The sequence below is a fragment of the Neovison vison genome, chromosome 14 (genome assembly GCF_020171115.1).
Source record: "Neovison vison isolate M4711 chromosome 14, ASM_NN_V1, whole genome shotgun sequence".
In the NCBI taxonomy this organism is placed as follows: domain Eukaryota; kingdom Metazoa; phylum Chordata; class Mammalia; order Carnivora; family Mustelidae; genus Neogale; species Neogale vison.
Window position 1 is genome coordinate 23,928,397 of NC_058104.1, and position 22,219 is coordinate 23,950,615.

The 22,219-nt window shown below is 56.0% G+C and overlaps 1 protein-coding gene across 2 annotated transcripts in view; it reads right to left on the bottom strand.

Moving 5' to 3' along the window:
* The window catches only part of EMP2 (epithelial membrane protein 2), a 72,995-nt gene that overhangs the window by 11,783 nt on the left and 38,993 nt on the right, over positions 1-22,219 (bottom strand). Inside the window, exon 1 of one of the 2 annotated variants that reach the window (XM_044233105.1) lies at positions 18,025-18,129. The exons of the other annotated variant lie outside the window; for it this stretch is intronic. The gene's annotated coding sequence lies outside the window, so the exon portion shown is untranslated. Of the gene's footprint in view, positions 1-18,024; positions 18,130-22,219 lie in introns of those variants that run through there. 2 annotated transcript variants of the gene reach the window in all.

Below are 22,219 nucleotides of genomic sequence, written 5' to 3' on the forward strand. Positions count from 1 at the left end.
TCACGTTTTACTTTAAACTATTCTCTGCTCCCAAGGTGGGGCTTGAACTCACGGCCCCGAGAGCAGAGGTCGCAGCTGCACCGACTGAGCTCGCCGGGCTCCCCGGCTTCCACTCACGCCCCTGCACACTCGCGTCCGTGCATCTGAGCGGCAGAGTCCTAGAAGCGGGGGTGCCGGGCGTTAGGACACGCACCTGCAGCTGACTTTGCTTTTACCCTTTTTGTACTGGGCGTGGCCTCACGGAGTGACGCTGTGCCATCTCCGTTCGCAAAGGTGACCTAGGGCACCCACGTCACCTCTTTGACCCATTCCCGCCCGGGGTTCCGCAGGAAGCGCGATCCTCGTGTCTACTACACACCAGCCTCCGCCATCTGCTGGGCCCTTCCCAGTGGAGCACCCCTTCCCACGACACCACCCCACCCCTGTGCACCGTCTCTGCAGACCCCGAAGACACGCCGGGCCCTGGGCTGGGGGGGTGGCATGAACACCGGCCCACCAAACCCAAGGTGGCACGGAACTGAACCCTGCCATTCACAAAGATTTATTTTCCTTCTCCAAAAAAAGTCACACTGAATGCCCATCCCTCTTGGTCCCCTTTGTCCTTGTGGGCTTACTGCGCGGTCTCAGTTCCCCGGAGCAGAGTTCCCTGGAGGACTCCCTCCTTGCCACCCTCAGCTGGCTCTCCCTTCCACGGTCTAGGTCTCAGGTCAGCACCCCCTACTCAGAGAGGTGCCCAGATCACCTGCTGTGAAGCACCCATGTGCCCCCCCCCATGTGGTCTCTCCTGTCCCCCTGGCTTATTTTCTTCCAGGGACTTCCATGGTCTCAAAGTATCTCCTTTGTTTCCACATTCCTCTCTATCTCCCCGTTTGCTGCCGTGCTCGGTGCACAGAAAGCTATTTCTCATCATTAGTGGTTTTAAAAAACACATAAATGTGCCTGCTCTTGAGAAGCTCAAAGCCCTGATAGACCAGAGGTAGGAACTGAGACCAGGGAGGGCCACAGCTTGCTGCGATCCCACAGCGAAGCAGGAGCAAGGTCAGGATGGAATCATGCCCTGACCTCTCCCTCCAATGGCTCTTTCGACCTCACTGAGGGACCCCTCAGAGGACGGGAGACCGTCTGCCAATGTCAGTGAGCATTTCCCAGCGGCCTCTGCCCTGTGCCCCCCAACCCTCACCAGGGAGCACCAGCCGCCGTGCCATTCCTTGGGCCATTTCTTCAGGGACCGAGCCAGCCCAGGTTCAGAAAGGCGGCCTGGATTTGGGCATGGACCTGGCTGCGTTCAGTGAGCTTTCCAAGCTCCTGTCTAGAAATCAAAGTCTTTTTTTTTTTTTTTTTTTTTTACAGATTTTATTTATTTATTTGACAGAGAGAGACATAGCAAGAGAGGGAACACAAGCAAGGGGAGTGGGAAAGGGAGAAGCAGGCTTCCCGTTGAGTGGGGAAGCCCAATGTAGGCCTCCATCCCAAGACCCTGGGATCATGACCAAGCCAAAGTCAGACACTTAACGACTGAGGCCCCCAGGGGCCCCTAGAAATCAAGGTCTTAAGACTTGCAGGACTTCTCTCTTCAACATACATGTTGAGGGGCACCTGGGTGGCTCAGATGGTTAAGCTTCTGCCTTCAGCTCAGGTTGTGATCTCCAGGTCCTGGGATGGAGCCCTGCATCAGGCTCCCGGCTCAGCAGGGAGTCTGCTTCTCCCTCTGCCTCTCCCCCTGCTTGTGCTCTCTCTGTCTCTCTCTCAAATGAATGAATAAAATCGTTTTTAAAAAACATACGTTTCGATTTACATAATACATGTGATGACAAAGGGGGGGGGATCCCCAAAGATAAAAGAACCAAAAGCACGTGGTGAAAAACCACAGCCTCTGCCTACACCCCAGTCCAGGCCTCCAGACACAGTCACTTTTAACCCACTGAGCCACCCAGGCGCCCCAGACACAGTCACTTTTAACCCCTTCAGCTGGGCTTTTCCCCAGAGTTCCACATTTCCAGACAACATTCCTGTACTTCTATTTCCTGATTCCTCTGCTGTAAACACTGATTTCCTGCCCCCAGGGGGGTTTCTTTGTCACCTTCGCCCCAACCCCCACACCTGCCCACTCCCTCAATCTCAGCACAGTCTGGCCATCCCCACGTGGATCACCGCCCTTGACATTATATGACGATGCAACTGTTACAAACTACAGAGCACATTGGGGGGCTGTGAGGGCTTGTTCTCTTCCCCGAAGAACCCTTCTTGTCCTTGGTGTGGCTAGCTGCCTCTGCCACCCCGCAGGGGCTCCGTGGGCTGTCCACACATCTTTAGCTCTCTGCAAAACTGTATCACTCTGAGCCCTCAGTCGCTGCACAGCAGGTGCTAAGCAAACACACTGTCTTGGCACTGAACCAAAAGCCCGTGGTCAGACGTCCCGTCCCTCGTGGGGCACCGGATCCAGGCAGGCCCTCCTCTCTCCCAACCTGGTCCCCTCTGCTCCCAGCCTCAGCAGCTGCTACTGAGGACCAGCAAAGTCGCCCTGGACTGGGAGCAGGGCGAGGGAATGCCCGCATGACCCTGAGACATGGAGGAGGGAAAGCAGGTCCCGGCGGCAGGAAGGGGGGAGTGCTCCGAGGGCTCACCCCACAGGACTCTCCAGGATTAAAGGCGGAGCGGCAATTAATCATGGCATGTCTTGTGTCGGACCTTCACATCAACCCTGTGAAGCTGGTGGGGCAAGGTATCATTATCCCCACTTTACAGATGAAAGGCTGAGGCTCACAAAGGCGTCAGGTGATTTGTCAAGGTTGGCAGAGATGGATTCCAACCCCCGGATTTTCCAACTCGGGCTCCGGGACATTTTCTGCTACCCTCCCTCCTGCTCCCCATGTTTATGGCTAATGAAAATCACACGGGGGCCCGATCTGCATCAGGAGAGACGTCACAGGCAGTGTCTGCACCCTTGACCTTCAGCGGGACTTTCCCCAAGCTCTGTAGCAGGCCAGAGGAATCTGGGGAGGCAGCGTCTCTCTGCACTTGCCCGTAAGCCCAGGCTGGGATATGACCAGGGCGTTATTCGAGGGGGCCTGATGGAGAACCGCACATAGGTCTCCATTTGCCTTAAAAATAGCTTTTCCTGTATGTTTGATCCTGGTAGCTCACGGGCCCACTGAAGCCAGTGTTGTCTTTCTTGATCTGCTTAAGAGATGGGTCTGGATCCTGGAGAGAGCTTTTCCTTGATCACTGAAAGGATTCATTCAGAAAGGACACGGACTCAGCTCTGTTTGCTACATTTATCCCAACACAGCCCGTTTCCACCCGGAAACTCAGGTGGGGCTCGCAGACCCCTCAGCCTCGATTTAAAAGATCCACTGGGGGGCACCTGGGTGGCTCAGTGGGTTAAAGCCTCTGCCTTCGGCTCGGGTCATGATCCCGGGGTTCTGGGATCGAGCTCCGCATCGGGCTCTCTGCTCAGCGGGGAGCCTGCTTCCTCCTCTCTGCCTGCCTCTCTGCCTACTTGTGATCTCTGTCTGTCAAATAAATAAATAAAATCTTTAAAAAAAATAAAAATAAAAGATGCATTGGGAGAACCACGAGACAGTGTCTTGAGACTGAAGGCCTACATGCTCTCCATTCTAGAAAATACCCACAAAAATAATCACATAAAATAATAGCGAACGCAGGACACGAGAGAACTTAAGGTGCAAAAGAAATTTTTTTTTTTTTCAAAAGGAAAAAGAATCAGGAACGGGCAGAGGAAGAGCAGCGAATGGGTCTCTGTGGGCCAGTCCCCTCTGGGGGACCTGAAGCTGGGGGACAGGGGGCGGGGAAGCACCGGGAGGTGACGGTGGGACTCTGGGAATTCCGTGCACAGAAGAGAATATCTGCAGCTCGGTGAGTTTTAAGTTTGGATGGTGGACGGGATGAGGGACAGCACTTCCCGAAATGTCCAGACCTCAGGGACCAAACAGGACCCGCCAAAAATTGGCATCTCCTTGTTGGCTCCAGGGAGAGATTCTGTCCTGCTTTGCCTCGCTCGATGTTTGCCTGACGTTGTGTGTGTGTGTGTGTGTGTGTGTGTGTCTGTGTGTGCGTGTGTGTGCACACTATGCATGTCTAGTTCCAGGTGGGGACAAGCCCTTGCTGGTGACTCACCGACCCTCCCTGCCCAGGAGCGATACCTGGTGTGCTGCTGATGGTGGGACATCACCATGAGGTCTCACGGGTGACAAGGAGGTTATGGGGCCTGCCCAGGGCAGAGGAAGGAACCCTCCTCTCCTTCCCTCTGTAAAAACACCGCTCCCCACTGCAGCCCTGGCCTCTGAGGCTCAAAGGAAGGGGCTCTAGCCCTTGCTGGATTCCGTGCTAGGGAACCACAGAGCCCACCGGCCAGCCTCCGGCGGGGACAACCACGCGGCCCACCCGCTTCCACTCCCACCCTCGGGAGTTCTTCCTACAATTTAAACCACGGCCCATTCTCAGGCTGAGCTGGAGCCCGTTCCCGGAATTGTAAGCAGGGGGACAATCCGGAGGGGTGGAACTTGTCAAAACAGACCTGAGAAGTCTGGCGTCTGGAGGTCCAGGGTCGTTCCCTCGACCCAGAAGCACTCCACCCACAGCTCTGGCTTGAAAGGCTGAGGAGGCTCCGGGTTGAACCCCGGGGGGAGGCCAGGAGGCCCGCTGCAGAGCTGGAGGTGCTCCCCCTGGGCTGGCTGGCAGGGAGCCAGGCTCCTCCCACCACCCACGGTGCTCCGAGGGGCAGCAGCTTTGGCCTTGGTTTTCAGGAAGGCAGAGGTCAGCTCGGCCTCCTGGCCTGGTATCTGGACACCAGCCATACTGGGATATCCAGGCGTCCCAGATGCCCTCAGGCTGGCGGAAGCCCCTTTGCCCTGGGCGGCCCAGCTTTGCGCTCACTGTGGCTGGGGTTTCTGGGCACAGCGCCAACGCTGGGCTGGCGGCAGAAAGGGCAACAGGCGGGACGCTGGGATTTAGCAACGCTCCGGGGCAGAAACCACTGAGGCTGACCCTGCCTGTGCAGGCCCGAGTCTTTCCATCTACTGGAATAATCATGACCACAGCAGCACAGCAGCCAACATTCAGTGCCTCCAAAGCTCCTACTCATTCCTCACCAAAACACTGTGATGTCCGCGCTACAATGAGCCTCCTTGAATAGGTGAAGAAAAGGCTCAGAGAGGTTATGCAACATCCCCAAGGTCACACCACTAGTAAAGGCTCAATCTGGGACTTGAACCCAGGCAATCTGTCACTAGAGAAACTACCACGTTGCCCACCTGAAATCTGAATTTCTTTTCTGTCCTGGGGTCCCAGTCCTTTAAGGTCTGATCAGATGGGTCCAAGATCCCGGGGCCACAGGTGGCTCTGGATGCTGGCCAGCACTGCATAGCTTTACTCTAGGCCCTACAAAGTGAGGCACAGGTCACCCAGAGTTCCCCAGGCTAAAAGCACCTCTCTTCACAGCACGCAGGGTCAACACGTGTCAGTGAGGTGACAGCCCCCCGTCAGAAGGGTGGGCAAGGGGTATGATCCCCTTTGCAGCCTAGAAGTTGAACTTGGAGGATTTGCCCAGATCGTGAAATTAGCAGGTGGCAGAACCGGGCTCCAACCCCAGCCTTCCACTCACTGTTTTTAAAATGGAGCGATGACTCCCACAACAAGCACGTATTGAGAACCCACCATGTCCCGGGCCCCTGTGATGTACAGAAGAGTCAGGCAGGCCCATGTCCCCTGGGTGCGGCCGGGTCAGTGAAGAACACCAGGGCGGGTGGGTACATAAGCCGACATGACATGATGCCAGGCGTGCTGTGAGAACACAGAGGAAGCGGGAGCAGCCCCGCGGGGACAGCATCCGAGTCTTCATGGAGGAAGTGACATCTGAGCTGGGTCTCCAAGGGGAGGGCGGGAGCACGGGCGGTTTGGCAGGAGAGCCATGGGGACGGGTGTGCTCAGAGGCTGCGCAGCACAAGGGTGAGCGGGGTGTGTGCAGGGCACGGCCTGGGGCTGGGCCAGAAGCGTCACAGGCCTTGGAAGCTTGCACATTGTCCTGGGGCCGGCAGGGAGGGGCAGAAGGCTCTTGAGGAGGAACATAGTGAGACCTGCCTCGGGAAGAAACGCATTCCACGGTCAGAAGATGGGTTAGGAGGAGGCAAAGGGGGCGCCTGGGTGGCTCAGTCGGCTCAGCATCTGCCTTCAGCTCAGGTTGTGATCCCAGGGTCCTGGGATCGAGTCCCACATCAGGCTTCTTGCTCAGCGGGGAGCCTACTTCTCCCTCTGCCTCTTCCCCTCCTTGTGCACCCTCTCTGACAAATAAATAAATAAAATCTTAAAAAAAAAAAAAAAAAGGAGGAGGAGGAGAAGCAGGCAGGAAAGGGGCAGGTCCTTGGTGAGATACAAGAGCAGGAGCTCTCCAGAGGAGTCACAAAGCCTGGCACTGGGTTTGGGGATTGGGGACCCCGGCATGAGCGCAGTGGATGCTGGTTCCCCTGCGTGCGTAGGTTGGAGCAGGAGGAACACATTTTCCGGGCAAGGGTGAGGGCGACGGCCCACTGGGAGAGCCGAGTCTGGTAACAATGTGGAAATGTGCCCCGGCAATGGGAATATGGACAGGACCTTCCCTCCAGCGAGAACAGGAGCGGCCAGCAGAGCCCCCCGTCACGGGCGTGCAGGTGGGGTATGCAGTTGTACCGGGAAGAAGACTGGGGAGGGGGGGCACCAGATGGGGAGACAGTGGGACGCAGAAGCGGAAGCCCCGAAAGGAGAAATCAGAGAAGAAGGCATTGAGCAAACTTGCTGGTGAGAATCTTACTGACGTGAACTGAAGCCTTTCTCTACTCTTCTCCCATGCACCTGTCCTGGCCTGATGCTACGCTGTCGCTGTCATTGTTTACCTGCGTGTTCTCGCTTCCCTTGCCACCGACCCCGTGTATGGTGCACAGACGGTCCTCCCAGGAGTCGGAACAGTCCCCAGTTTGTAAACGGTGCCCAATAAATATGTGTCCAAGGGACAGCTCATTGGGCCAGATTTCAAGAAGCTGGAGAGCTCAGAAGCAGAAACAGAGCTAGACGTTTCTCTCCAGTTTAGTACTGGAAGGAGAAAGAGATACTTATCGAGGGCCGGGAGCCCCTTCCCAAAGATAAAACTCCAGGCCCAGATGGCTTCACTGGTGAATCCTGACAAACATTCAAGGAAGAATAATACCAACTCTATACAAAAAACACCTCCATAAAATCGAAGGGGCGGGTTCTCCCCCACCACACCCCCACACACGCTCTCATTCTACGAGGCCGGCACGACCCTGATTCCAGAAGCAGGCAAGACATCACAAGAAAAGAAGAATGCCGACCGACATCCCTCAGGTTCACGAGCACAAAAGATTTTTAAAAAATTTTTGCAAACCGAACCCTCCCTTTAAGAAGGAGAATCCAGGGGTGCCTGGGGGGCACAGTCAGTTGGAGTATCCAACTCTCGGGTTTTGGCTCCAGTGGCGAGCTCGGGGTCATGGGATGGAGCCCTGTGTCGTGCTCCCACATTCTCTCTCCCTCTCCCTCTGCTCCTCCTGCTCAAGCTCTCTCTCTCTTAAATGAGTAAATAAATCTTAATCCCCCCCAAAAGGGGGGGTGGAATCTATTTCCCCACCCACTGAACCCTGGCTGCCCTCATCAGTTCTTCTATCAATAAAAGGCAGTGGAAATGACTTGAAGCCAAGAGGCGTCACACGCTTCCAATCTCTCTGCTCAGTGACCGCAGGTTCAAGCCTGGCCCGGCCTGCTAGAGGGTACGAGACTGCACAGAGCCCAGAGGAGCCTTTCTGGCAAAGACCACACTGGACCAGCCAGCCCCGGGCCGACCGTCAGCAGACCCCAGACACGTGAGGGAGCCCAGCTAGGCCCAGCCCGCATAGCCCGCCTGCAGAATTGTGAACTAAATCAGCATTTTCTGTTTTAAGCTAGTATGTTTCAGAGTGGCTTGTCACACGGCAACAGCTAACCGGTACAGCGCTTTAACAGATTCCATTCTCAAGGACAGAGATCAGGCCTTACCCGTGTTCCTACGCCCAGAGCCCAAGGCTACTCAGCAAATATTTGTTGAATATCTGCTAGTTCGGGCAGCTTTTGCAGAAGAGCTAATAGCCGCCATTCTGCCAATGACCGTGCCTGAGCCCTCAGTTAAAGATCTCCCTGCTGGCTGCTGTCATCTGAGGAGCTCCCTGTAATTACGCCACCCAGCAAACCCACACCCCAGCCCAGAGAGGGTTGGTGGTGTCCCTGCGGGCTCACGTGTCAGCCTGGGGGTGAGGCGGATTTGGATTCGGTGGCCAGGGATGAAGCAGGTGTCAAACACAGGGCGTCACCCGTCCTCACAGCCATTAGGCTGGGGCTGTGTTCTCCTTCACAGAACAGTCTGTATCAGTGCCTTTCAAGCAATCCCTGGGGGATCAGTGGCGTTCATGATCACAGCCTTGTCATCTCTCCGAAGTGACCAGGAGCTGTCCTTTCCGTAAGTGCATTCTGCTGGCAAGTCTGGGACCAGAAATCACTTCCTACAACTTCACCAGGCTGGAGGAACCTTAGACCAATAGGGGATATTTCGGGCACCATCCCAACTCACCAGGCTTAGGTCCATTTCCCCAAATCCATCACTCCTCTTCCCGCCTTCAGAATCCCAGGGAGTATCCCCATACCACCCTTGCTCCAACAGGATCCCTCACCTTTTAAGCTCACATCTTTATAAAAGGAGACGCAGGATCAAGACTCACATGGAAAGTCAGCCTTGCCTGCCATTCATCGAGGGTGCCGGGAAAAAGAACTACCATGAAAACAAAACAACGTGATCAGATGCCCAGCTAGAAACAGTGGCCGCTGAAAACTCATGACCAAGGCCAGCTGTCTCTTCTTGCTGAAATAAGATGTCACATGTGTTTGGAAAGTGTTAAAGACAGGCCAGCACAGCACTGAGACTTTCTCCTTGGACGGCGGGGAGGCAACTCAAAAGGGGATGATTTTAAAGGGGTTCTATTTTATGTCATGCTATGCGTCTGTTTTCCCTAAAGCAGCTGTGATCGTCAGTTGGGTGTGTCCACCATGTTGAGCCACCGTATTTGTGTGACGGTGTTCTTTGCAAGGGATTGACGTCTAAACTGGTGGGCTTTGAGAAAAGCAGATTATCCTCCCTCCCACGGTGGGCCTCATCCCATCAGGTGAAGGCGTGAATAGAACAGAAAGGCTGACTTTCTCCAAGCAAGAAGGCATTCAGTCCATAGATGGCCTTCAGACTCGAGCTGCGGCATCAGCTCTTCCCCAGGTCTCCAGCCCACCAGTCCACTGTGCAGACTTTGCACTCACCAACCTCTATAACGATGTAAGCCAATTCCTTAAAATAACTCTCTCTCCAGACACACGTCCTGAATTCGTTCTGTTTCTTGGAAAACCCTGACCAGCACTGCATCTCCCCATCTCGGTTCCCCACCCATACAGATTCACTAACTTGAGAGCTGGCAGGCCAGGCCCCTTAACTGGGGGGGTCAGGAGAGGGAGAAGGACAGGAAGAGAGTCCCTCCATGAAAGACTCAAGATCAGGGTAGATGCTGAGCCAATTGGGGAGTGAGCCATGGCCATGAACTTGGAATGGCAGAGTACCATTTCCCAGCCAGGATGCCTGGTGACGGGGGGCGGAGGATGGGCTGTGAAGGAAAAGCCATCCCCCAAATCCCTTGCCCTTCTGACTGGGGCACCTTTGATGACGTGGCGTCTGCAGCTATGACACCGTTGAGCCGTGGAATTGGGAAACTGACCCCATGCGATGAGAATCGCGAACTCACGCAGTCTTAGTGCAAAGGTGCTGGGTCATCACGCAGCCTCCGCCTGCCCCCTCCTGCGTTCTTCTCCCAGCGTCCAGTTCCCATCCGCACATGTCCCGGGACTGGGGACCTCACTGCTTCCCGACCCCGCATCTGATTACTGGGCCCTATAATTCAGAACAAGCTTTTCCGAGACTTCATTTGCCTGTCCCCTTCTCGAGGTGGGACTTCATTTCCCCGTCCCCTTCTCGAGGTGGGCAGTGGGATTCTACCGTCTATTGGTCCTTAAATAAACCCACTCTCTAACAGAAATAAGTGTGTTTTTAAAAGCTGAAGCGGAAAATCAGCATCATTTGCCACAGATAGAGATTGACTGTGGAAATTAATACCTCTCCCCCCGCCCCCCACAAAAGCCCACAAGTTCTGGCTTCGATGCTGCTGTCTGTCAAAGGGCTGAGCGGGAGACCCCCTCTGTCTGGTTGAAGAAGGCACATGAGGTTGGAAGGGCACGAAACATGTCAGCCCCAGCTAAGATGTGCTTGCGGTGGAATCAGAACCGTTGAAAGAGAACTGAAAAGGGGACCACGTTCTCACAAAGTGCTTCAATGCCATTGAACGTTGTGTCCAGAGCCACCCGAAGTCACACAGAAATGCTCGGGTAGCCCCTACCTAGGGGACGGCAGAGCATGCGCCCCCCCGCTTCCTTCCATACACACACACCCCCACCCACTCAGCTGGACCAGCTGGTTCCAGAGCCTTCGATGGGTCTAAGGGGCCCCAGCCCCCGGGGAACCTGCTGGAGATGGATAGGAGCCTCACCAGCACAGGCTCCCAAGGGGGGGCCAGCCGGCAGGGACAAGACAAGATGAAGCCACTTGGTGCCACTGTGCATGACAGTCTGGTGGCTCTTCATGCAACTACGGTTACCATGGGACCCCGCAATTCCACTCCCAGGGATTCACCCAAAAGAAGGGAAAACCCATGCCCAGACGGGGACGTGAATGTTGACAGCCACGCTATTCGCAATGCCCAAGAGATGGGAGCAGCCCACGTGGGACAGGCTGGGCCGGGGCTCAGACCAAGCTCCGGGACACAGCTGGGGGGATGCCCTGGGGTACGGTCCACCAGCCCTGAGGCCAGGAGCATGACCTTCTGGGTGCCTCCAGAGGGGTGGGGGTGGGGGTTCTTGAAATTCTCCGGAGCAAGGGAAGCTGTGTATCGTCAGCAGCCAAAGCTCATGGCATCAGGGTGGGGGGGGGTGCCTACCACGGAGCAAAGGGCACGTGCATGGGTACCCACGGTGCAAGGACACCGCCGCTCTCGTTCCTGCCCCGTGTGTCAACCCCTGTACTCCACGTGGCCCATCACTGTCTTTACAACCATTAGCTTAAATTGATTGAATCTTTAAATGGGTATTACTCCATAAAAGGGAAATCAGTACCCCTTGCCCAGGGACTGACATTCCAGTAATCCACTTTAAAATGAATGTGAGCACACCCCAGTTTTGAACGCCTGCTCATGTGCTTGTAGAAACCGTTGCCAGAGGCCCGTGGGTGTGCAGACCACACTCTGGGCGTGGCGGTGATGAAGCCTCTTTCGGGCTCTAGCCTGGAAGAATGTGACCCCGTGTCACATCGATATAAATGGACGCTGACCGTGCCACCCAGGCCTGACCCGGCTCCAGGCAAAGCCAGCTGCAAGAGGGAGAGAGAACAGCTGCCCGGCCCCAGTTACCCCTCACACCCACCCAAATCTCTGCCCTCCCTTCTCACTCCCTGCAGCCTCGAGCTGGCTCCCCGCCCACCCAGGGGGCCCTCCTTCTGGGACTCCTCCCCCGGGGCCGTCTGAGATACAGGGAGCCCAAGATGCCAGGTGCCTCTCTCTCTCATGGGACAGAGCTTACCAGGTCCCTACTGCGTACTTAGCTCTGGGCTGGATGCCGGGGGTACCCGGTGAACGCAACAGATGGCGGTCCCTGCATCCACCAGCTGTCGCCTCCCTTAAGACAGAGGGGTCTGTCCTCCATGAGACAGGTTGGGGGGGAGGGGGCAGCAAGCCCGTGCCCGGGACCCTGGTGGCATAGATGGCTAATCTTGGAGGAGGAGCGCCTACCTCCCAGACACCCAGCAGAACATCCGTAACAAAGGAGCTTTCCTGGCCCCAAAGGCCGGGATTATTTCAAGATGCTGTACAGAGAGGGAAGAGACGGGATACATCAATTGTAACATGGTCTGTGGGGTCCATGAGGCTTGGATTCAAAGCCAGACACGGCCACTGGTGGTTTTAAGCAAAAATGTTAAGGCTCCACTCTTCTATCTATAAACGGGAATAATGACAGTCCCTACCTCATAGGTTGTTGTTCATTTTAAACAAGATAAAGGCTATAAAGCCCACGGCCCAGGAGACTGCTTTGCACCCTGCAGATCCTTTAATAACAGCGCTGCTAATTATTATTCTTGCTCCGGACAACACTGGCAGCATCGAAGTCATTTTCTCCTACCCTCAAATTCCAGCCGAAAACACAGGTCCAGACCTGGGTCCTTGTGTGTCTCTGAATGCCCGTCTCAGCTCCCGACTCCCAGCCCCCACGGTGTCCTGGACACCTCGCTGGCATTCTCAGAATGGCCCTCTGCTGCTCCCAGCTCCCGGACAGGAAACCCATCCCACCCACGTGGCGTTCACAGCGGATGTCCCAAGGGCACGCTCCCTGGGGGCTGGAGGGCACCTCGAGGGCTAAGTCCCCATGACCTCAGCCCCCAGCTGACTGCCCAGCCCCAACCCCGCGCTCTGTCCGCAGAGCCTCCAGCAGGCCACCCCCCAGCTCCCCTAAAGCTCTCCTCCCCCAAAGCTGCAGAACGCAAGCCGCTTGCGGAATTCAGGGAAGAACATTTTACTATTCTTGAATTTCAGGTACGGAGGAAGCTCTTGAGTCTAGTCTCTGTGGCGTGGATGAGACTGGAGTCCCTCTGTGCCTGCCTTCCACTGCTGTTCCTCCCTCCGCGTGCCCTGCACTGTGGACGCCCCTGCCAGCATCTTCTGCCTCTCTTCTCTGTGCCCGGCTGCACACCCACCGCCAGCCATCGCGACTGGCGCATCTCCGGTCCTACGGGCTGCAGGAAAGCCTCGCCTGCCGTGCGACCACGGGCTTCCCTGTAACCTCATCTCTCGACCTGGCTCCCGGCACGCGTATCCTTGCCCTCATCGTCCCCTCACTAGAAGGCAGCCTCCTTTAAAGAGAGGGAGATCTCCCTTTGCTCCCTGCACAGAGCTGTTCAATAACACCCATCGAGATGAAAGCGGGCTAGCCAGCCTCTCCCTCAGCCTTCCCCGAGATCAAGCAAACCGCTTCTGTCTTCATCAATGCACCAACTTCTCCAATACCTAGAACAACGTCCAAGGTCATCCCAGCAGCAAAATGACCCTCACTAAAGATGGAGAGACTCTCTGGGAAGCTGAGGGGCTAGGAGCGGAGCACAGGGGTGTCTCTGCAGAGAAGAAGCTTGGGCAAAGAGCTTACAGCTGCTCCTGGATCGGACGCATTGTCTTAAGTGTGAACTGTTCCTTCCCTTATGCTGACTCCGAAATGTCTGTCACTCCAGACCTGAGATTTTTGCCCCGGGTCACCGCGCTGATTCATGAAATCCCCCGATTACTTAAAGGGTTTTAAAGTTGGGACGCCTGGGCGGTTCAGTCGGTTGAGAGTCTGACTCTTGATCTCAGCTCAGGTCTTGATCTCAGGGTCATGAGTTCAAGCCCTGTGTTGGGCTCCGCACTGGGCATGGAGCCTACTTAAAAAAAAAAAAAAGGATTAAAAAAAAAACTTTTAAAGTTGAAAGCATCCACTTTAGTTTCACTCTACCCAAAAGTATCTGGGATATTATGGGTCTGGGCATGGTTTATGTTTTTTTCAAAATACCAACTGAGAAAAAGACATTAATTGATCACAAGTAGGCAGAGAGGCAGGCAGAGAGAGAGGAGGAAAGCAGGATCCCTGCTGAGCAGAGAACCCAATGCGGGGCTCGATCCCAGGACTCTGGGATCATGACCTGAGACGAAGGCAGAGGCTTTAACCCACTGAGCCACCCAGGCGCCCTCCACTGCAAATTTTTAAAATTAATTATTATTATTTTTATTTTTAAGGGGAGACCGTTTGCCACATAAGCTGGTGATCAGAAGCGTCAGAACAGGAAGTCCTCAAAGTGCCTTCTCTACGGGAGTCTGCACTGAAGGACGGAACTGTCCATCCCTCCATCCTCCATAGCGACAGCTGATGAAGTCACGTGTGTATTTCTCCAGATCACCTTGATGCTGAATGTCACGCTGGTGACCCTTCCCCCAGCTCTACACCTAGGAGTGCAAGGAAGCTTCTAGAAGCTGAGGTCATCCAACCCGTCCACAGGGGGCGGAAGTGTGGGCCAGGGCCACCTCTACACCCTCAGTTCCCTTTTAGGTCAACAGAAGCCCTGCTTCCCAAGGATGGTGAGGGCCAGAGCAATTCAGTTATTCTAGTTAATGACGACTCATTAGGTAGATGAGATACTGCGTGAACAAAACCAACAGTGTCTTCAAATGGGAAAGAGGGAGGGACTCATTTAGCCGGTTCGCCCCCAGTCCCCCTCCTCGCTACATCCTACCCCAGGATGGGCCAACATCTCCAGAGTCTGCAGCTGTGCCCGAGAGTGACCCAGTGCCCAGTGGGAAGTGACCCACTGCCTAAGCACGGCTTCCTGCCCCCCTTGCTCCCATTAGTACGTAAGCGTGGAAACCCAGCATCCCAAGTGGGACCCTGACCCTGGGGACCTGGCCTGGAACCCCAAGAACCAGTCCTAAGCCAATGGGCTCCTGGACACTGAGTCCCTAGATCCAGATATAGTCCCGGTTCTACTGCCAACCTCCTGGGTGATCTTCGGTGACACCCCCCCCACCACTGTGGGTCTCTCATTGTCAGACTGGGACTTCCTAAGGTTCTCATGCCCTTGAAATCCCCCCGATCTTAGCCCATGGCTGGCCTGGATGCAGAGAGCTCTCACCGCCAGGCCTCACCCCAGGCCTCCGCCCAAGGCTTGGCTGCCTGGAAGAGCCCAAGTGACTGGAACAGAGCTCCGCTGGTTCTCCTGCGTCAGAGACACCCCCTCAGCCCCCACCCCGGGTATCAGGTTACTAGCGCAGCACTTTCTCTCCCTGGGTGGCAGCTTGGGCTCTGATATTTTTAGACTCCCCCCTTGGCCTGTCCCTAACGAAAGCCAGATGCGTCTGAACACGACTCCACTCTTTGCCCTCTTTGGGTAACTCCTGCAGGAAGCCAGACTCCATCCCTCCTGGGGCAAAGAGGGAAGCCTCATCTTCCCGCCACCCCTGGGAACCCCACCCCCATCCTTTCCCCAGACGAGCTGAAGCCAACCTCCAAGAGTCAGGCCTCTAGTCTGTCCACAGCACCAGCTGCCTCCTGTCCCCAATTCCAGCTGCTGATGCCAACTGCCTAGTTTCCTAAGCCCTGTCATGCGTCCAGAGCCACTTTTTCCTCCCAGGAGGCTCGTCACGGTCTTTCACCTGCCTCTTCCAGGAGGGTTCTGCTCCCCAGTCCCAGCGCCTGGGACCCCAACCTCCCTTTGTCACCCCTTTGAGGGATGGCTGCCACCACCCTGCTCTGCAGCTCTCCGTGGCCTGTGTCAGAGGTCCCAGCTGTCCACGGAGCTGGACAGTGGCCACAATCCAACGCCATCCCATCTGGCCTGGAAGGGCATTTCTGTATTTTTGTCTCGACAGACTTCCCCTCCTGGTCGTGTCTGGCCGAGTTTACTGTGGCATAGGGCTGGCCTCTGCTGGGCTCCCCATCCACCCGGAAGGCGGCAGAGCCGGACAGGAGAGTCCCCAGGGATGAAAATCGGCCGGTCGAGTCAACCTTTGAATCACCTGTTGCCGTAAAATGGAGAGTCTGGGCGCACACACACGTGGGTTGAGCTTCCGCCTGGAATAGCACAGGCAAGGCAGAGAAAGGAAACCTAGGCAAAACTTTTGCTCCCACTCCAGGAAGAAAGGGCCTTATAAAACACGCGTGTGTGCGGGGTGCGGTGACCAAGCGGATATGTCCTGCGCTTACAGTCACATGCCGGGGGCCCTGCTTGCCCCTCGTGAGCTGTGCCACGGACGCGGGACCACGCCAGCCAGACATGGTGCCACCTCTCCCCCAGCCTGGGCGGGGTGCTGCAGCAGCCGCCCCAGAGCGTCCCCACCAGGCTGGCCACCTCTGTGCCTTCCACCACCAACACCCGTCTCCAGGTCTTACATGGATCTCAGTTTCCCCGCTTTGGGGGCAGAGGGGGCTCCAGGCTATGTGGCCGGCTCTCAGACTCTCACTCCCACTCCCCAATTCCTGGCAGGGGTGGAGGCCGAGGATCACAAATCCCTCAGTGGGAAAACAGGTTTGGCTCCTTCCTGCCACCCCCATGCCCCTCCCTCCGCTGTGGGCTTGGCATCTGCCAAGGCCCCCCCTGGGCATCTGGGCCCTGGTTTCTCCAGAAGTTTCTCCCCCGCATTCCAGGAAGCCCACCAGGGCACTGCCAGGTGGATAAAGGGAAGGCTTGGGGAGAGGCTGATGGGGGTGGGTTCAAAGTCTGGCTCTTGGTACTTACTGGCTCAGTGATCCTGAGAAACTGACTTCATGTCTCTGGCCTGGCTCTCCCCACCTGCCACCTGGGAGTGGGGATGGAGGCAGCTGGGTGAGGCTTCCAGAAGGGGAGAGTGTGGGCGCCCTGCACACTGCCAGGGGCCCTGCAAATGCTCCATTCGCTTTGGTTATCATCTTGGTCCCTTCTCGGCTCCTGGGGGAACCCGGGCTCCTGCCCCCTCCTCAGCCTCCTTCCACTTCCTTATACTGAGGCCAAATTCTGGGCAGAGGTGACCTGCAGCAGTCAGTACCTCTGGGACTCCTCACTAATTCAGATGGAAGCAGGGAGGGCACTGGAGACTTCTTTTTTTTATTTTAATTGTGGTATAATATACATAACCTATCAATCATTTAACCACCTGTAATTGTAGATTTCATGTACATTAAATACATCGAAAATGTCACGTAACCATCATCTCTCTCTACATCCCAAATGTTCTCACCCAACAAAAACTCCAGACCAAGTAAGCAACTCCCCACCCCCTGCCCCAGGCCCTGGTAACCTGTAGTTTCTGTTTCTGTCCCTACGAATGTGCCCTCCTCAGTGCCATCCGCGGGATCACACAGGATCTGGGCTGCAGGTTTTTCAAACCCTTCACTTCTGTCCATCCCTTTTCAGGCTGGTCTCTCCACAGCAGACACAGCCAAGGGTAAAGATCCACCGCCCCCCACCCCCACATCTTTGGGAGGATGTAGTGAAGCTTTTCCCAAACCTGAAACTGGGCTGTCTGCCTCATTCCAAAATAAGGTGTTGGGTTCTTTGCCCTGCGGGGTGTCTGTCCTATCCAAGTACCCTCCACTGGCCCCTGGTTATGTTCCCCTGCCAGCCCCAAATTAGGATCTCCCTGGGGTGAAGTTTAGGACCCTGGATTTGGAGAGTGTATAGTCCCTCTATACACGAGCTCTGGCCTCCCCTTTCTCTGGAATCCACGTGTGGGGTCTTCAAACACCCCCCAACCCCAACCAGAGTGGGGGGCGAGAATCAGTCATCCCAGCGGCGCCCACAGGCTCCTCCAGCGCTCCAGACCTAAGGAAGTTGCTCCTCATCGCTGGGGGGCGCAACGGAGCCGCCGACGGGGCCGAGGAGGGGACCCACCGGTCCCGTCTGCTCCGTGAGGCCGGGGACCCTGCGTCGAGGTGCCCAGGACCTTCCCGCGACGCCGGACTGCCCTGGACTCCCAGAGCCCTCGGAGCGCGGCTGGCGGGGGCGAGGGGAGCCGCCCTGACTCCTCCCGAAACTTTTTTCCCGCCCGCCTCGGCGCAAAAGGCGCAGGAAGCAGTCCGGGGGTAGGGAGGTGGAATTCGGGGTCCGGGGCGAACTCGGCGCAGTGGTGGGGGGACGTCCGCGCCCTGGTCGTCTGGCGGAGAACCGGCGGGTTTTCGGTACGGATGGGCCTCGGCTCCTCCCTACCCCCTCCCCCCCAAAGGCAGAGACCTCGCTCCGTGGGTGCGGGGGTTCGCGGCCCGCTCCCCAGGGCGCACGCTGCTCGCAGCCCCCCGACGTGGCCCCCGCGCCCCGCGCCCTGCGCGCGCCACGCGAGGAGGGCGAACCCCACTCACCGGGCGCTGGTGGCTGGACGGACGGACGGGCTGGGGCGCGACGCGCGGCCACCGGGCTGTTTTGAAGCTCTGGGCTGGGACTGCGCGCTCTCCCTCCTCCCTCGCCGTGGCGCGGAGCCTCCTCCCCGAGTCCCCTCCTTCCCGGATCCCGCCTCCCGGGGCGTGATGTCAGGGGCAGGGAGAGCCGAGGGGGAGGGACGGCGGCAGGCGGGAGGGGGACGCTGGCGGGAAAGGCCGCAGCCCCGGGAGCGCCCCCGGTCCCCCCTTGCCGCCTCCCCGCTTTCCTCGCGCCAAGTTTGGGGCGGAGTCTGTCGCGGGGTTGGGGAAAGAGGGAGAAAAGCGCCGCTGCTTGGAGCCAGGAGTCTCTCCCCCGCGCCCTCGTTGACGGGTTTCCACTCCCTCCCCTCCCTGGTCCCAAGGCTCCCCCTTTCTTCTCTTCCCTTCCTTCCCGTAAGGGTGAAGAAGTAGGGTTCTGGAATCCGACTCCCTGCTTCAGACCCCTTCTCGGGCGCTCTTCTTCGTGATCCTGTCTTTCACGTGTCCCGCCTCAGTTTCTCCATTTGGAAACCGAGAGGATTCATGTGCTCTGGAGGTTCTTGGGGCGGGGGGCGGGAAGGATGGGGAAGGAGGCCAGAGGGACCGAAGCCCCATCCGTGGAGGCAGCGGTCAGTATATGGAAAAAGTGAAGAAATTCCAAAACCGGGCCACAACGGGACAGTGTATTTTAAGCTTTTAATTTAACAGGTTAATGCTATATGGATACACCCCAAAATACAAGGCAGAAGATGGTGCTACAGAAGAGAGAATCAGAAACACCTTTAGGAAGTAACTAATTCATTGTGCACTAGCTGGTGGGGCTGGAATGCCATGTTTAAACTGGCTGGTGCAGGACACAGGGGTGGCTCAGATGGCTGGGCAGCTGCCTTCCGCTCAGGTCCTGACTCCTGGGATCGAGCCCTGCTTTTGGCTCCTTGCTCTGGAGGGAGCCTGCTTCTCCCTCACCCTGCCTCTGTCCCTGCTTGTGCTCTCTACTCTCTCAGACAAATAATTAAAATCTTTAAAAATAAATAGTCTGATGCCTCTCTTTTTTCAATCCTGTTGGGAAGCTCTGCATGGGAAAAGTCTCCCTGGGTGAAAATTAGAGATCCTTAGGATATCCGGGTCCCCCTCTAAAGGGCCACCCCATCCCCCAAGGTTCTGAGGTTCCCCAGCTGCTCCAGTGGCTGATCTGTTATCTCTCTGTGAATTCTGGAACTTACTGGCTGCTCAAGGCCGCCATCCCCCAGGCAGGGGACTTTCTGGAGGGCTGGAGCAGGGCCGGAAAGACAGTCATCTGAACTGAGACCCTGCCTTTAAAAGGGAAGGGGAGGGCGCCTGGGTGGCTCAGTGGGTTAAGCCTCTGCCTTCGGCTCAGGTCATGATCTCAGGATCCTGGGATCGAGTCCCACATGGGGCTCTCTGCTTAGCAGGGAGCCTGCTTCCCTTCCTCTCTATCTGCCTGCTTCTCTGCCTACTTGTGATCTCTGTCTGTCAAATAAATAAATAAAATCTTAAGAAAAAAATAAAAAAAAATAAAAGGGAAGGGGAATGGGGTCTGGCTGTTGCAGAAGAGGCTCAGGTCAGGGGCCCATGCACCAGCAGGGGCAGCGCAACCTGCTGTCCCATGGCCCCCTGGAGGACAGAGGGAACTCAGAAGCCTCTTCCAGAATGGACAGTCCAGGTAAGGACTGGGGCAGGTGTGTTTCTACCCTCTGGGGAGTGTTTACTGTGTCCTATCACTTTGCAAACATTACCTTCGATATAACACATGAAGAAACTGAAGGAGAGAAGCTACTTAAAGCACTTGCCAAGAGCCCCATGGGACACGTGGAGGGTGGATTTGAACCCAAAGGGACAGGGGCAAGCCCCACTCTTCTGTTCCCACCACATCACTATTTACCAAACACTAACCATGGCCAAGCCGTCATTCCTGCCCTGTTGCCCTATCAGACATGGCGCGTGAACAAGCATTCACTTATTTTTTTTTCTTTAAATCAACTCTGTTTATTTAGCTATATTTATTTCAAAAGGAAGCCCTATAACATCCCAGTAAACAGGACACCCGTGCCATTCACCAGAGAGGACAAGCTTAACAGACATAAACATTACCGTCCCCCCTCCCCCCCCCCAAAAAAACAATGTTAGTATATCCTAGCCAAATCTTGTAGCCTGAAAGGGTCCGTGAACCTGGGATCTATCAGCCAGCCTGGGAGGTATCGGGGACTCGCTAGCCCAGAAGGAGACTCCCCTTGTTCTCAGAATCGTTGTAAGATCACCAGGAAAGGGAAACTGGCTCTCACTTTGATTCAAAGGTAGGAGGTGCCTCCACCCCATATCGTTATCATCCAAACCACCTCCCCTGCGCGCGCCCATTAGGGCGTGCCTCGCGGTGGGAAGAACCTGGCCAGACACCAGAGAGCCTCTCCAGGACCCAGAGAAAGGAGTGGATCCACTGCTCCTCTCTATTGTTCCCAAAGCCACTCCAGAGCCCCACCTAGCCTGCCTGTGATCACCTGTTGCCTGTGCCACATTGTTCGGTTTCTCTAAATACAGTCCTTTCTCTCCAGTGAGACTCGAGGCAGAGACCTGCCTTTACCCACTTGCGTTTCCATTCCAGGTGCTTCCATAACCTTGAAACCTCAATGCGGTACAGGGAGGGATGGGGAGGGGAATAAGCGTCTGCTGCATTGACTTCCCCAGCCTCACAACCAGCAGAGCATACATCCCCCCCACTTGACCTTGAGCTACACCATTGACAGGCTTTGGCCAAAGGGATTCTCAGCAGACAGGACATGCAGGCAAAGGCTGGGAATGTGCTTAGGCACCAGGGCTTGCCTTCTTATGTTCCTGCCCTTTCCATAAGCAGAATATACATCCAGGAGGCCCGCTATTCCCAGAAAAATGAAAGATTTGGGGAGCAGAGCTCCCCTCAATGACCTGCAGAACTTCCATCCTGGACACAGAGCTCCTCCAGCCAAGCTGCAGACACATGAATGAGAAACGCCTGTCTGCTGTTGTGTGCGTCGTCGAAGCCTCATGGTTGGTCGGTTCATAGCAGTAACTGCATAAGAAAAGGCTGGAGGTTGGGGGTCGGGGTAGAGGAGACAAGGTCTCCTGTGAACTCTGTCATCTCTGGTGTGTCCTTTCTGGCTGGAAGGTTTTAAGGTTCTACCACTTCTGTTGACTCTGTTCTTACAGGGAAGGACTAGGGGCTGCAGCAGGGTAGGTCATGGAGAACGTGTGGGCTTTTGTCAAGAAGGATCGAGACCTGAAAGAAAATGACCTCAATCCAGAAAGTTAGGATGGGAATGGATCAAACACGAATGTGATCTGACCATCGAAATCTGCTTTTGGTTGGCGGGCCTGTTTAAATTTGACAGATGGCCGGCGCGGGGTGGGGGTGGGGTCTCTAACTCCCAATCAATCAATATTTCCTTCAAAAACAAACTGGTGGATAGGCCGCTAGGGCAGCCCCACAGGATCCGGCCTCCCCCGGGAGCTCAAACCCCTTGTGTAACCCCCTCCCCTGGAGAGCCGGCGGGACACACACGTGGCTTCATAAGACAAACACAATGGATGTCACTTCTGTGAGTAGGTTAGAAGAACTGTGACTTCTGTCCTGCTAGCAGACCGTCTCTTGCCTTCTATGCTCGCGTGCTTCCATGAAGCAAGGAGCACGTTAGAGAGGCCCATGGGCTAAAAAACCGAGGACGGCTCTGGCCAACAGCCAGCTAGGAATTGAGGCCTTCAGCTCCCCAGCCCCTGAGGACCAGAGTGCTGCCAACAACCACGGGTACCTGGAAGAAGACCCTTCCCCAGCTGACCCTCCAGGTGAGACCCCAAATCTGGCCAACACCCTGACGGAAACCTTCTGAGAAACTCTGGGGCAAAGAACCCGGTTAAGTCATGCCCGATCCCTAACCCACAGAGAGACTCTGAGTTAATACACACGTGTGGCTTTAGGCTTCTATGCTTGGGGATAATTTGTCAGGCTGGAATAGATAACTAACACGCGAAGAAAAGACTTAATATCCGCCACCTCGGATGTGGAGGGACAGGGTTCTGGTTGTGATCTTTGTATCGGTCAGGATAGGCTGGGAGATGCCATGGTAACAAATGACCCCATGATCTCTGGCTTGCAACAGAGGTAGTGCTG